The 12301-nt window shown below is 45.6% G+C and overlaps 1 protein-coding gene across 3 annotated transcripts in view; it reads left to right on the top strand.

Annotated features, from left to right (window-relative positions):
* LOC135522644 (partitioning defective 3 homolog) overlaps positions 1–12301 on the top strand; it is a 581006-nt gene that overhangs the window by 214948 nt on the left and 353757 nt on the right. The gene's annotated exons all lie outside the window — the stretch shown is intronic.

Genomic DNA, 12301 nt, shown 5'->3' with positions numbered 1-12301 from the left:
TTTAATTGCACTTTTGCCCCCGCTAGCTACATGGAGAGGAATAGTCAAGTAAATATTAATATTAGTGTTTTCCTACAGACAGAGAGAGAGATGAGGGATGAGAGATGAGAGATGATATCTTTTTTTTCACCTTTATTTAACCAGGTAGGTTCTCATTTGCAACTGCGACCTCGCCAAGATAAAGCATAGCAGTGTGAACAGACAACACAGAGTTACACATGGAGTAAACAAGTAACAAGTCAATAACACAGTAGAAAAAAAAGAGAGTCTATATACATTGTGTGCAAAAGGCATGCGGAGGTAGGCGAATAATTACAATTTTGCAGATTAACACTGGAGTGATAAATGATCAGATGGTCATGTACAGGTAGAGATATTGGTGTGCAAAAGAGCAGAAAAGTAAATAAATAAAAACAGTATGGGGATGAGGTAGGTAAAATTGGGTGGGCTATTTACCGATAGACTATGTACAGCTGCAGCGATCGGTTAGCTGCTCAGATAGCAGATGTTTGAAGTTGGTGAGGGCGATAAAAGTCTCCAACTTCAGTGATTTCTGCAATTCGTTCCAGTCACAGGCAGCAGAGAACTGGAACGAAAGGCGGCATAATGAGGTGTTGGCTTTAGGGATGATCAGTGAGATATACCTGCTGGAGCGCGTGCTACGGGTGGGTGTTGCCATCGTGACTAGTGAACTGCGATAAGGCGGAGCTTTACCTAGCATGGACTTGTAGATGACCTGGAGCCAGTGGGTCTGGCGACGAATATGTAGCGAAGGCCAGCCGACTAGAGCATACAGGTCGCAGTGGTGGGTGGTATAAGTTGCATTAGTGACAAAACGGATGGCACTGTGATAAACTGCATCCAGTTTGCTGAGTAGAGTGTTGGAAGCTATTTTGTAGATGACATCGCCGAAGTCGAGGATCGGTAGGATAGTCAGTTTTACTAGGGTAAGTTTGGCGGCGTGAGTGAAGGAGGCTTTGTTGCGGAATAGAAAGCTTGTTTGATACGAGTCTGGAAGGAGAGTTTACAGTCTATCCAGACACCTAGGTACTTATAGATGTCCGCATATTCAAGGTCGGGAACCATCCAGGGTGGTGATGCTAGTCGGGCATGCGTGTGTGGGCAGCGAACGGTTGAAAAGCATGCATTTGGTTTTACTAGCCTTTACGAGCAGTCGGAGGCCATGGAAGGAGTGTTGTATGGCATTGAAGCTCGTTTGGAGGTTAGATAGCACAGTGTCCAAGGACGGGCCGGAAGTATACAGAATGGTGTCGTCTGCGTAGAGGTGGATCAGGGAATCGCCCGCAGCAAGAGCAACATCACTGATATATACAGAGAAAAGAGTCGGCCCGAGAATTGAACCCTGTGGCACCCCCATAGAGACTGCCAGAGGACCGGACAGCATGCCCTCTGATTTGACACACTGAACTCTGTCTGCAAAGTACTTGGTGAACCAGGCAAGGCAGTCATCAGAAAAACCGAAGCTACTGAGTCTGCCGATAAGAATATGGTGATTGACAGAGTCGAAAGCCTTGGCAAGGTCGATGAAGACTGCTGCACAGTACTGTCTTTTATCGATGGCGGTTATGATAACGTTTAGTACCTTGAGCGTGGCTGAGGTGCACCCGTGACCGGCTCGGAAACCAGATTGCACAGCGGAGAAGGTACGGTGGGATTCGAGGTGGTCAGTTACCTGTTTGTTGACTTGGCTTTCGAAGACCTTAGATAGGCAGGGCAGGATGGATATAGGTCTGTAACAGTTTGGGTCCAGGGTGTCTCCCACTTTGAAGAGGGGGATGACTGCGGCAGCTTTCCAATCCTTAGGGATCTCAGACGATATGAAAGACAATGGCGGCGGATAGTTTCAGAAATAGAGGGTCCAGATTGTCAAGCCCAGCTGATTTGTACGGGTCCAGGTTTTGCAGCTCTTTCAGAACATCTGCTATTTGGATTTGGGTAAAGGAGAACCTGGAGAGGCTTGGGCGAGTAGCTGCGGGGGGGCGAAGCTGTTGGCCGATGTTGGAGTAGCCAGGCGGAAGGCATGGCCAGCCGTTGAGAAATGCTTGTTGAAGTTTTCGATAATCATGGAATTATTGGTGGTGACCGTGTTACCTAGCCTCAGTGCAGTGGGCAGCTGGGAGGAGGTGCTCTTGTTCTCCATGGACTTCACAGTGTCCCAGAACTTTTTGGAGTTGGAGCTACAGGATGCAAATTTCTGCCTGAAGAAGCTGGCCTTAGCTTTCCTGACTGACTGCATGTATTGGTTCCTGACTTCCCTGAACAGTTGCATATCGCGTGGACTATTCGATGCTATTGCAGTCTGCCACAGGATGTTTTTGTGCTGGTCGAGGGCAGTCAGGTCTGGAGTGAACCAAGGGCTATATCTGTTCTTAGTTCTGCATTTTTTGAACAGAGCATGCTTAACTAAAATGGTGAGGAAGTTACTTTCAAAGAATGACCAGGAATCCTCAACTGACGGGATGAGGTCAATGTCCTTCCAGGATACCTGGGCCAGGTCGATTAGAAAGGCCTGCTCACAGAAGTGTTTTAGGGAGTGTTTGACAGTGATGAGGGGTGGTCTTTTGACTGCGGATCCGTAGCGGATACAGGCAATGAGGCAGTGATCGCTGAGATCCTGGTTGAAGACAGCGGAGGTGTATTTGGAGGGCCAGTTGGTCAGGATGACGTCTATGAGGGTGTCCTTGTTTACAGATTTAGGGTTGTACTTGGTGGGTTCCTTGATGATTTGTGTGAGATTGAGGGCATCTAGCTTAGATTGTAGGACTGCCGGGGTGTTAAGCATATCCCAGTTTAGGTCACCTAACAGAACAAACTCTGAAGCTAGATGGGGGGCGATCAATTCACAAATGGTGGCCAGGGCACAGCCGGGAGCTGAGGGGGGTCTGTAGCAGGCGGCAACAGTGAGAGAGTTATTTCTGGAGAGAGTAATTTTTAAAATGAGTAGTTCGAACTGTTTGGGTATGGACCTGGAAAGTATGACATTACTTTGCAGGCTATCTCTGCAGTAGACTGCAACTCCTCCCCCTTTGGCAGTTCTATCTTGACGGAAAATGTTATAGTATGGAAATCTCAGAATTTTTGGTGGCCTTCCTGACCCAGGATTCAGACACGGCAAGGACATCAGGGTTAGCAGAGTGTGCTAATGCAGTGAGTAAAACAAACTTAGGGAGGGGGCTTCTGATGTTGACATGCATGAAACCAAGGCTTTTGGTTGGACAAAGAATAAAACAAAGAATAAAAGGAGCAGATTTCTGGGCATGGTAGAATATATTCAGGGCATAATGCACAGACAGGGGTATGGTGGGGTGCGGGTACAGCGGAGGTAAGCCCAGGCACTGGGTGATGATAAAAGAGAGGTTGTATCTCTGGACATGCTGGTTGTAATGGGTGAGGTCACAGCATGTGTGGGAGGTGGGACAAAGGAGGTATCAGGGGTATGAAGAGTGGATCTAGGGGCTCCATTGTAAACTAAAACAATGATAACTAACCTGAACAACAATATACAAGGCATATTGACATTTGAGAGAGACATACAGCGAGGCATACAGTAATCACAGGTGTTGATTGGGAGAGCTAGCTAAAACAGTAGGTGAGACAACAACAGCTAATCAGCTAGCACAACAACAGCAGGTAAAATGGCGATGGCTAGGCAGAGAGGGTCGGATTAACTACACACAGAGCCTGAGTGCGGCTGGGGCAGACAGATAAAACATAAACAAGCAGAATGGAGTATTTTTTTATTTTACCTTTATTTTACTAGGCAAGTCAGTTAAGAACAAATTCTTATTTTCAATGACGGCCTAGGAACAGTGGGTTAACTGCCTGTTCAGGGGCAGAACGACAGATTTGTACCTTGTCAGCTCGGGGGTTTGAACTTGCAACCTTCTGGTTACTAGTCCAACGCTCTAACCACTAGGCTACACTGCCGCCCCAGTACTGTGATTAATGGACAGTCCAGCATGCATCTGCTATGTAGCCAAGTGATCAGTGTCCAGGGGGCAGCGGTGGATGGGACAGGGAAGCTAGACTGGCGAGTATTATCCAGGTTAAAAAAACTGGCTGGCTGTGCAGAAGGTAAAAGCCGCTAGCAGTGGCTAACAATGACTAAATAGCTTGTAGCTAGTTAGCTTCTGGAGGTTCTTGAATGTGTTCTAAAAATAAATAAATAATAGCGATCCCGTATCACATTGGGTGAGGCAGGTTACCGGAAGGTATAATCGAATTAAAAATCGAAAAGAGATTGAAAGTAAATATGGGTCCAGTGAGTGGTTGGGCTGGCTGGGGACGCGGCGATTCAGACAGTTAGCAGGCCTGTGCTAACAAGCTAACAGTTAGTAGGCCGGGGCTAAACAAGCTAGCAGTTAGCAGACCGGGGCTAAACAAGCTAGCAGTTAGCAGGCCGAATTAGCAAGCAAGCAGATAGCAAGGGCAAGAAAGTTAGCCTTTGGGGGACGTCGCGATGGAGTTAAGTCTGTTTATGCCTCTTCATGCGGTGACATCGATAGACCGGTCGTGGGTCCAGATATTGTAGCCCAGAAGTACGCTCATCATCCGAGGTTGCGGTTAGCTAGTTAGCTAGTTGTGAAGATCCAGATGAAAATGTTCCGTTTGCGGTGGGAATCCCGGGGATTAAAATAATAGGTCCGTTATGCTCTGGTTAGAGTCGCGTTGTTCGAACTGGCGAGAGCTTTCCGAGCTAAAGGTTAGCTGATGACTGCTAGCAATGGTTTGCTGCCTGATAGCTGGTAGTTAGCTGGCTAGCTTCAGTTGAGGGGTTACGGATCCGATGTAAATATAAATACTTTAGAGAGAAAAAAGCAGATCCACGCTATATTGGGTGAGGCGGGTTGCAGGAGAGTGTTTAGCAAAATGTTTTAAAAGATATGCGAAGAAAAATATGGGGGAAAAAATGATATATACAAGGGACACGACAAGACGTCTGACTGCTAGTTACAGAGAGAGAGATGAGGGTTATCCCAATGAGATCTGACCTCTAGAGAGACAGAGAGAGACGTGAGGGTTATCCCTATGTGATCTGACCTCTAGAGAGACAGAGAGAGAGAGAGATGAGGGTTATCCCCATGAGATCTGACCTCTAGAGAGACAGAGAGAGAGAGATGAGGGTTATCCCTATGAGATCTGACCTCTAGAGAGACAGAGAGAGACGTGAGGGTTATCCCTATGTGATCTGACCTCTAGAGAGACAGAGAGAGAGAGAGAGAGAGATGAGGGTTATCCCCATGAGATCTGACCTCTAGAGAGACAGAGAGAGAGAGATGAGGGTTATCCCTATGAGATCTGACCTCTAGAGAGACAGAGAGAGACGTGAGGGTTATCCCTATGTGATCTGACCTCTAGAGAGACAGAGAGAGAGAGAGAGAGAGATGAGTGTTATCCCCATGAGATCTGACCTCTAGAGAGAGATAAGGGTTATCCCTATGATATCTGACATCTAGAGAGACAGAGAGAGAGATGAGGGTTATCCCCATGAGATCTGACCTCTAGAGAGACAGAGAGAGAGATGAGGGTTATCCCCATGAGATCTGACGTCTAGAGAGACAGCGAGAGAGAGAGAGATGAGGGTTATCCCCATGAGATCTGACCTCTAGAGAGACAGAGAGAAAGAGATGAGGGTTATCCCCATGAGATCTGACCTCTAGAGAGACAGAGAGATGGGGGTTATCCCCATGAGATCTGACCTCTAGAGAGAGAGAGAGAGAGAGAGAGAGAGATGGGGGTTATCCCCATGAGAAGCGACCTCTCTGCGATGCATGCTGGTCTACAAAGTCCTGTCTGCCCAAGGCTGCTCCTAATCCCTTCACTGTAGGGCCAGATTACACCTTCATCTTGTTAGGGGCCCTCAGAGGCCCTGTGTGCGTGCGCCACCCCAGTGAATCCGAGATCGATGCCTGGTTCGTCTTGAGTGGTCCTCGTGGTTATTTAATGTGGGACCATCCCGTTTTCTATTCTACATCACTAATCCAATCAGAAATGATTTTTTTGACGTGTCGTATCATATTAGTAAAGAGCGCCGGAGAGAGGAGAGACCTGTGATAAAATGCCCTCCAAAAACACACAGGGACACCCCACTCAATATTACCTACAATCCTCCACTGGTCCCACTTTAGAGTGTGTGTGTGTGTGTGTGTGTGTGTGTGTGTGTGTGTGTGTGTGTGTGTGTGTGTGTGTGTGTGTGTGTGTGTGTGTGTGTGTGTGTGTGTGTGTGTGTGTGTGTGTGTGTGTGTGTGTGTGTGTGTGTGTGTGTGTGTGTGCGTGCGCGTGCGTGTGCGCATGTGTGGTGTGCGCGTGTGTGCGTGAGGACAGAATTTGAACGCTTCTGAAACGATGAGATTGCTGACCGTCTTATCAGTTTGCCATCAATGTCGTCTCTCTAACATTCTCATAACAGGGACGGCCTGTAAAGCCTCACAGCGCTTGCGTTGTCTGCCTGGGAGTGATGTCAGAGGTTTAGGAGCGGTTGGCATGACTTATGTAACACTGCCCCAGACCCGCAGTCCGTGGTTCAGTTGGAAGCCGTGATGAGTTGGCATTAAGATGGATGTTTTCATCATTTGCGGAAGAGTCAGACAATTCCCTTGTGGGCAGCGAATGTCTTTTGTTGGGAATGAAAATGACCTTCAAAATAATACCTTGGCGAGGCCTCAGATATGAATCCATGACAAAAACCTTCACATAAACACAGTAAAGCCACAAGTTACAGTCGTGGAACATATGGTTTTAGATGTGCTCTGAAGGGTTTGGTGAACATAGCATCACAGGGAGAGGGAATGAAATAAGTGAGTGGTTCTGTAAGAACAGGGCCTGTTCAGCCTGTGTGCTCAGAGCTACCTGGTTGAACCCGGAAATATACCTCTAGATTTCTTATTTGTTCATGCGAGGCTGCTTAAAAGGGAATAAAGAGAGGGAGATATGTCTGTCTGCCTCTCCCTCTGTGTCCACCGCCCCCCATTCACAGTGATCATACACATCTGGTCAATATTTGAACATTTCCCATCTCCCATCCCTTTCTCCCATGGATTTCAGATGCACTTTTTGCCCACTCTAGGATGAGAGGAGTGAAGAAAAACAGAAGAAAGAAAGCCATACAGCATTCAGGGTAGGTTGATAGGTCATCGCCCTGCCCAACCGTCATCTGTGATTATCATTACAGTGTAGATGAAGGCTTTGTAGGTCTGGGTGTTGAACAATATCCCTCTCTGCATCCAATGTCTATTATGGATGTGCTTGTATAATATACAGTATGTCAAAGCTCACTAATATGAGTCCTTGCCACAGCAATTTGTAACATCATTTATTGAGGCCAAGTCCATGCACGCCGATGTCATTTCATCATCGTCTCTCTCGCTCTCTCATCATCCTCTCTCTCCCCTTCCCTCCCTCTCTCATTTCCTCTCCCCCTCCCTATTTCCTCCAGTCTTGTCTATGCCTTGTGGTAATAATCATTTAATATAATCCTGGACGGACGTGGAACGGGGGGAATAGGGGTGTGTGCATGTGTGTGTGTGTGTGTGGGGGGGGGGGGTGTTGTATAATTACAATCCCTCCGAGGTGGCTCGTCATTCGAACCCTGAACTGGACATGAACTGGCCATTGACAGGGAAGGACAGTGTATTAAAAATCATTATTAAATTCCTTGGGCCATAATTAGGAATAACATAGCTGAGACCCATTTCTCTCTCTGCATGCCTCCTAGTCATCCTGACACACACACACACACACACACACACACAGAATCAATCATGCACCTTCACACACTCCCACACACACAGAGTGTAGCTATCAGATGGGAGGCAGAACGTGGGCATATGCTGTCTGAGTATCTGTTGAAAGATGACAGGTGGTTGCCCTGGTATTTGCATAATTATGTATGTTGCGAGCAGGACTGTATCAAGCCGTAAACAAATCCATATGGCCTTTGGAGGACCAAAGCACTTCACCCCACAACTACTTACAATTTAAAACCAGGGATGCCAGGTGTAGTGTGCAGTACCTGGCAAGAATCCTTTCTCATGCATGGGAGAGCAATAGAGAGTGGTATCGCAGCACATGCAAAGATATCCTACCCACGTCAACACCCATTTTAAAGTATGAGGGCTACTCTGGCTCGTTGGCTACTCCATGTCTTTATCCCAAAGGGCACCATAATCCCTATATTGTGCACTGCTTTTGACTAGCGCTCTATGGGCCCTGATCAAAAGTAGTGCACTAAATAGGGAATATGGTGCCATTTGGTACTCAGTCCTTGTGTCCTGTGATCAGTGAGAAGTGTCATATGAGGATGGTGATGAAGCTGAAAGAGAGGTTACAGAGAGACAGGTCATTATCAGTGAGGAGACCAGGCCTCCCAGTACTGTTCTCTTTCCTCTCTTCACTATAAACTAAAGCTGACAACATTTATTTTTCCTCATCAATCTACACACAGTTCCCCAAAGTTTTTAAATATGTTGTGTTTAAGTTGTGTTAAATATGTGTTTAGACCCTTGGCAATGACACTCTAAAGTGAGCTCAGGTGCATCCTGTTTCCCTTGATCATCCTTGACATGTTTCTACAACTTGATTCAGCTGTGGTAAATTCAATTGATTAGACATGATTTGTAAAGGCACACACCTGTCTATATAAGGTTCCACAGTTGACAGTGCATGTCAGAGCAAAAACCAAACCAAGAGATCGAAGGAATTGTCCCTAGCGCTCCGAGACAGGATTGTGTTGACCACCAAGACTCTTCCTAGAGCTGGCTGCCCGGCCAAACTGAGCAATCGGGGAAGAAGTGCCTTGGTCAGGGAGGTGACCAAGAACCCAATGGTCACTCTAACAGAGCTCCGGAGTTCCTCTGTGGAGATGGGGGAACCTTCCAGAAGGACAACCATCTCTGCAGCACTACACTAATCAGGCCTTTATGGTTGAGTGGCCAGACGGAAGCCACTCCTCAGTAAAAGGCACATGACAGCCGGCTTGGAGCCTGCCAAAAGGCACCTAAAGACTCTCAGACCATAAGAAACAAGATTCTCTGGTCTGATGAAACCAAGATTGTTTTGCCAAACAAGACCTCAGGAAAAGAAATTGTAGACCTCCACGAGTGTGGTTCATTCTTGGGAGCAATTTCCAAACACCTGAAGGTACCACGTTCATCTGTACAAACAATAGAACGCAAGTATAAACAACATGGGACCACCGCTCAGGAAGGAGACGTGCTCTGTCTCCTAGAGATGAACGTACCTTGGTGCAAACAGTGTGAATCAATCCCAGAACAACAGCAAAGGACATTGTGGGGATGCTGGAGGAAACAGGTACAAAAGTACCTACATCCACAGTAAAACGAGTCCTATATCTGTAACGGCAGATCTCCTCTTCGTCTGATTAGGATCAGACCAAGATGCAGCGTGGGAAGTGTCCATAATGTTTTTAATACAGACAAATGAACACTCGAACAAAAACAATAAACGATAACGTGAAATCTACAACAACCGAAACTCTGGCGACAAACACTCACACGGAAACAAACACTCACAAACCAACAGTGAAACCCAGGCTACCTAAGTATGATTCTCAATCAGAGACAACTAACGACACCTGCCTCTGATTTAGAACCATACTAGGCCGAAACAGAAACCAAACATGGAAAAACAAACATAGACTGCCAACCCCAAATCACGCCTTGACCATACTAAATAAAGACAAAACAAAGGAAATTAAGGTCAGAACATGACAATATCGACGTAACCTGAAAGGCCGCTCAGCAAACCGCCATACAAAATACAGACTGCGGTTTGCTACTGCACATGGGGACAAAGATCCTACGTTTTGGAGAAATGTCCTGTGGTCTGATGAAACAAAAATAGAACTGTTTGGCCATAATGACCATCATTATGTTTGGAGGAAAAAGGGGGAGTCTTGCAAGCCGAAGAACACCATCCCAACCGTGAAGCACGGGGGTGGCAGCATCATGTTGTGGGGGTGCTTTGCTGCAGGAGGGACTGGTGCACTTCACAAATAGATGACATCATGAGGCAGGAAAATTTGGTGGATATATTGAAGACATCAGTCAGGAAGTTAAAGCTTGGTCACAAATGGGTCTTCCAAATGGACAATGACCCCAAGCATACTTCCAAAGTTGTGGCAAAATGGCTTAAGGACAACAAAGTCAAGTTATTGGAGTGGCCATCATAACGGTCTGACCTCAATCCTATAGAACATCTGTGGGCAGAACTGAAAAAGTGTGTGTGAGCAAGGAGGCCTTCAAACCTGACTCAGTTACACCAGCTCTGTCAGGAGGATTGGGCCTAAATTCACCCAAGTTATTGTGGGCAGCTTGTGGAAGGCTAACCACAACATTTGACCCAAGTTAGACACTTTAAAGGCAATGCTACCAAATACTAATTGAGTGTATGTAACTTCTGACCCACTGGGAATGGGATGAAATAAATAAAATCAGAAATAAATCATTATCTCTACTTTTCTGACATTTCACATTTTTAAAATGAAGTAATCCTAACCGACCTAAAACAGGGAATTTTTGTGTGGATTAAATGTCAGGAATTGTGAAAAACAGAGTTTAAATGTGTTTGGCTAAGGTGTATTTTAAACTTCTGACTTCAACTGTAGAAACCAGACACATGCTCATTGTGTCACGATCGTCTAAGGTGGAAACAGCGGACCAAAGTGAGACGTGGTGAGCATACATACTTCTTAATTATAAGATGTCGCCAACAAAACAATCAACATCCAAACGACAACGTGGCTACCTAAGTATGGTTCTCAATCAGAGACAACGATAGACAGCTGCCTCTGATTGAGAACCACACCCGGCCAAACACACAGAAATACAAATCATAGAAAAAGGGACATATAATACCCACCCAAATCACACCCTGACCAAACCAAAATAGAGACATATAAAGCTCTCTACCGTCAGGGCGTGACACATTGCTCACATGGAGCGCGTAAATAAGTGTAGAAGGTTGTGAACTCTGCAAACAACATTTCCACTCCAAGAATCTGAACGGTAAATTGCTGTAATTAATACATGCATTAAAAGAAATGAATGTATCCAAATGATAGGGGTTAAAGCTAAATTGCCTGTTTTACAAACAGTAGGCTTCCATAAAAGTGTACATCAGCCAACACTGTAGCCTATGCTACTGTGTAGGGCATCCATTTTTTTTTGTCTCGCCGAAGACCGGGCCTGATCAGCGTTGATTCCTCTATAAATTAAGAGAATATTCCGTATCAAATTATACCATGCCAGGTTGGGAAGGATTGGCGCACTGACCATTTGACATAACATTAGTGCGTTATAGCCCTCAGAGCCGGGAACAACCTTGTCTACTGCTGTTGATTAATTAACGATGATCAGACACATCCCAACCTTATTTCATAGAAGACCAATATATCTATTGACTGTATAAAATAAAGTCCACACCTCAAAACATTTGTTTTACTGAACTGTCATAACCTATAGCAATTTACATTCCCCTGCATAGCTACTCCAGCATCACACGACAGCTGGAAAGAGGAGGAGATGTAGAATCTTTAATAGACAGACTAAGTTAGCAATACAATTGTTTATAATCGTTAGTAAACACTCACGCTATTAGATAAAGTTAATTTTAAAAAAGGAGTAAAATCCTAAAAATGGATGTATGCCTATTTAAACGGTTTTGACGGTTATTGTGTTTTCATAACGTCCTCATCCATAACCGTCAGTCACACGGTTATTCAATTACCGTCACAGCCCGACACACACTTGTATATGGCTGGCTGCCTGGGATCGGCCTCGGCTTGCAGACACAGTAGAGTACATGCCCTGTAGTTGAATTCCATTACAGTTCAGGGACAAGCAGGGAATAGCTCTCTACTATCTGTAGTCACAGGCCACAGCCAAGCTAAACGGCCCACAGTTCAGTCTAATGTTTCATTGGGGCTCAGAAGACCAGGCACTGCAGCTTCACAACTATTTCCCATGTGTTTTACAGTCGCACAATAGCCTGCCCGATAGTTGCTATGTGGGATGTTGTTGGTTGGTATTCTGGTGGAAAATGATACAGTGACAGTCAGCACATAGGCCATCATTGTAAAAAATAATTTGTTCTTAACAGACTTGCCTAGTTAAATAAAGGTAGTTTTTTTTTTAAATAGACCCTGTAGTGTAGAGACTTGCAGTCAAGGAGTAAGTCAATATTTATTAAGCAGTAACAGCGCTAATGTGTTTTTCAGGTGTACTGTACAATATGTGATATGCTAACCTTTCTCTGTGTCTCT

This window comes from Oncorhynchus masou, chromosome 30 (genome assembly GCF_036934945.1).
Source record: "Oncorhynchus masou masou isolate Uvic2021 chromosome 30, UVic_Omas_1.1, whole genome shotgun sequence".
NCBI lineage: Eukaryota > Metazoa > Chordata > Actinopteri > Salmoniformes > Salmonidae > Oncorhynchus > Oncorhynchus masou.
This window is presented reverse-complemented; position numbering and strand designations above follow the sequence as displayed.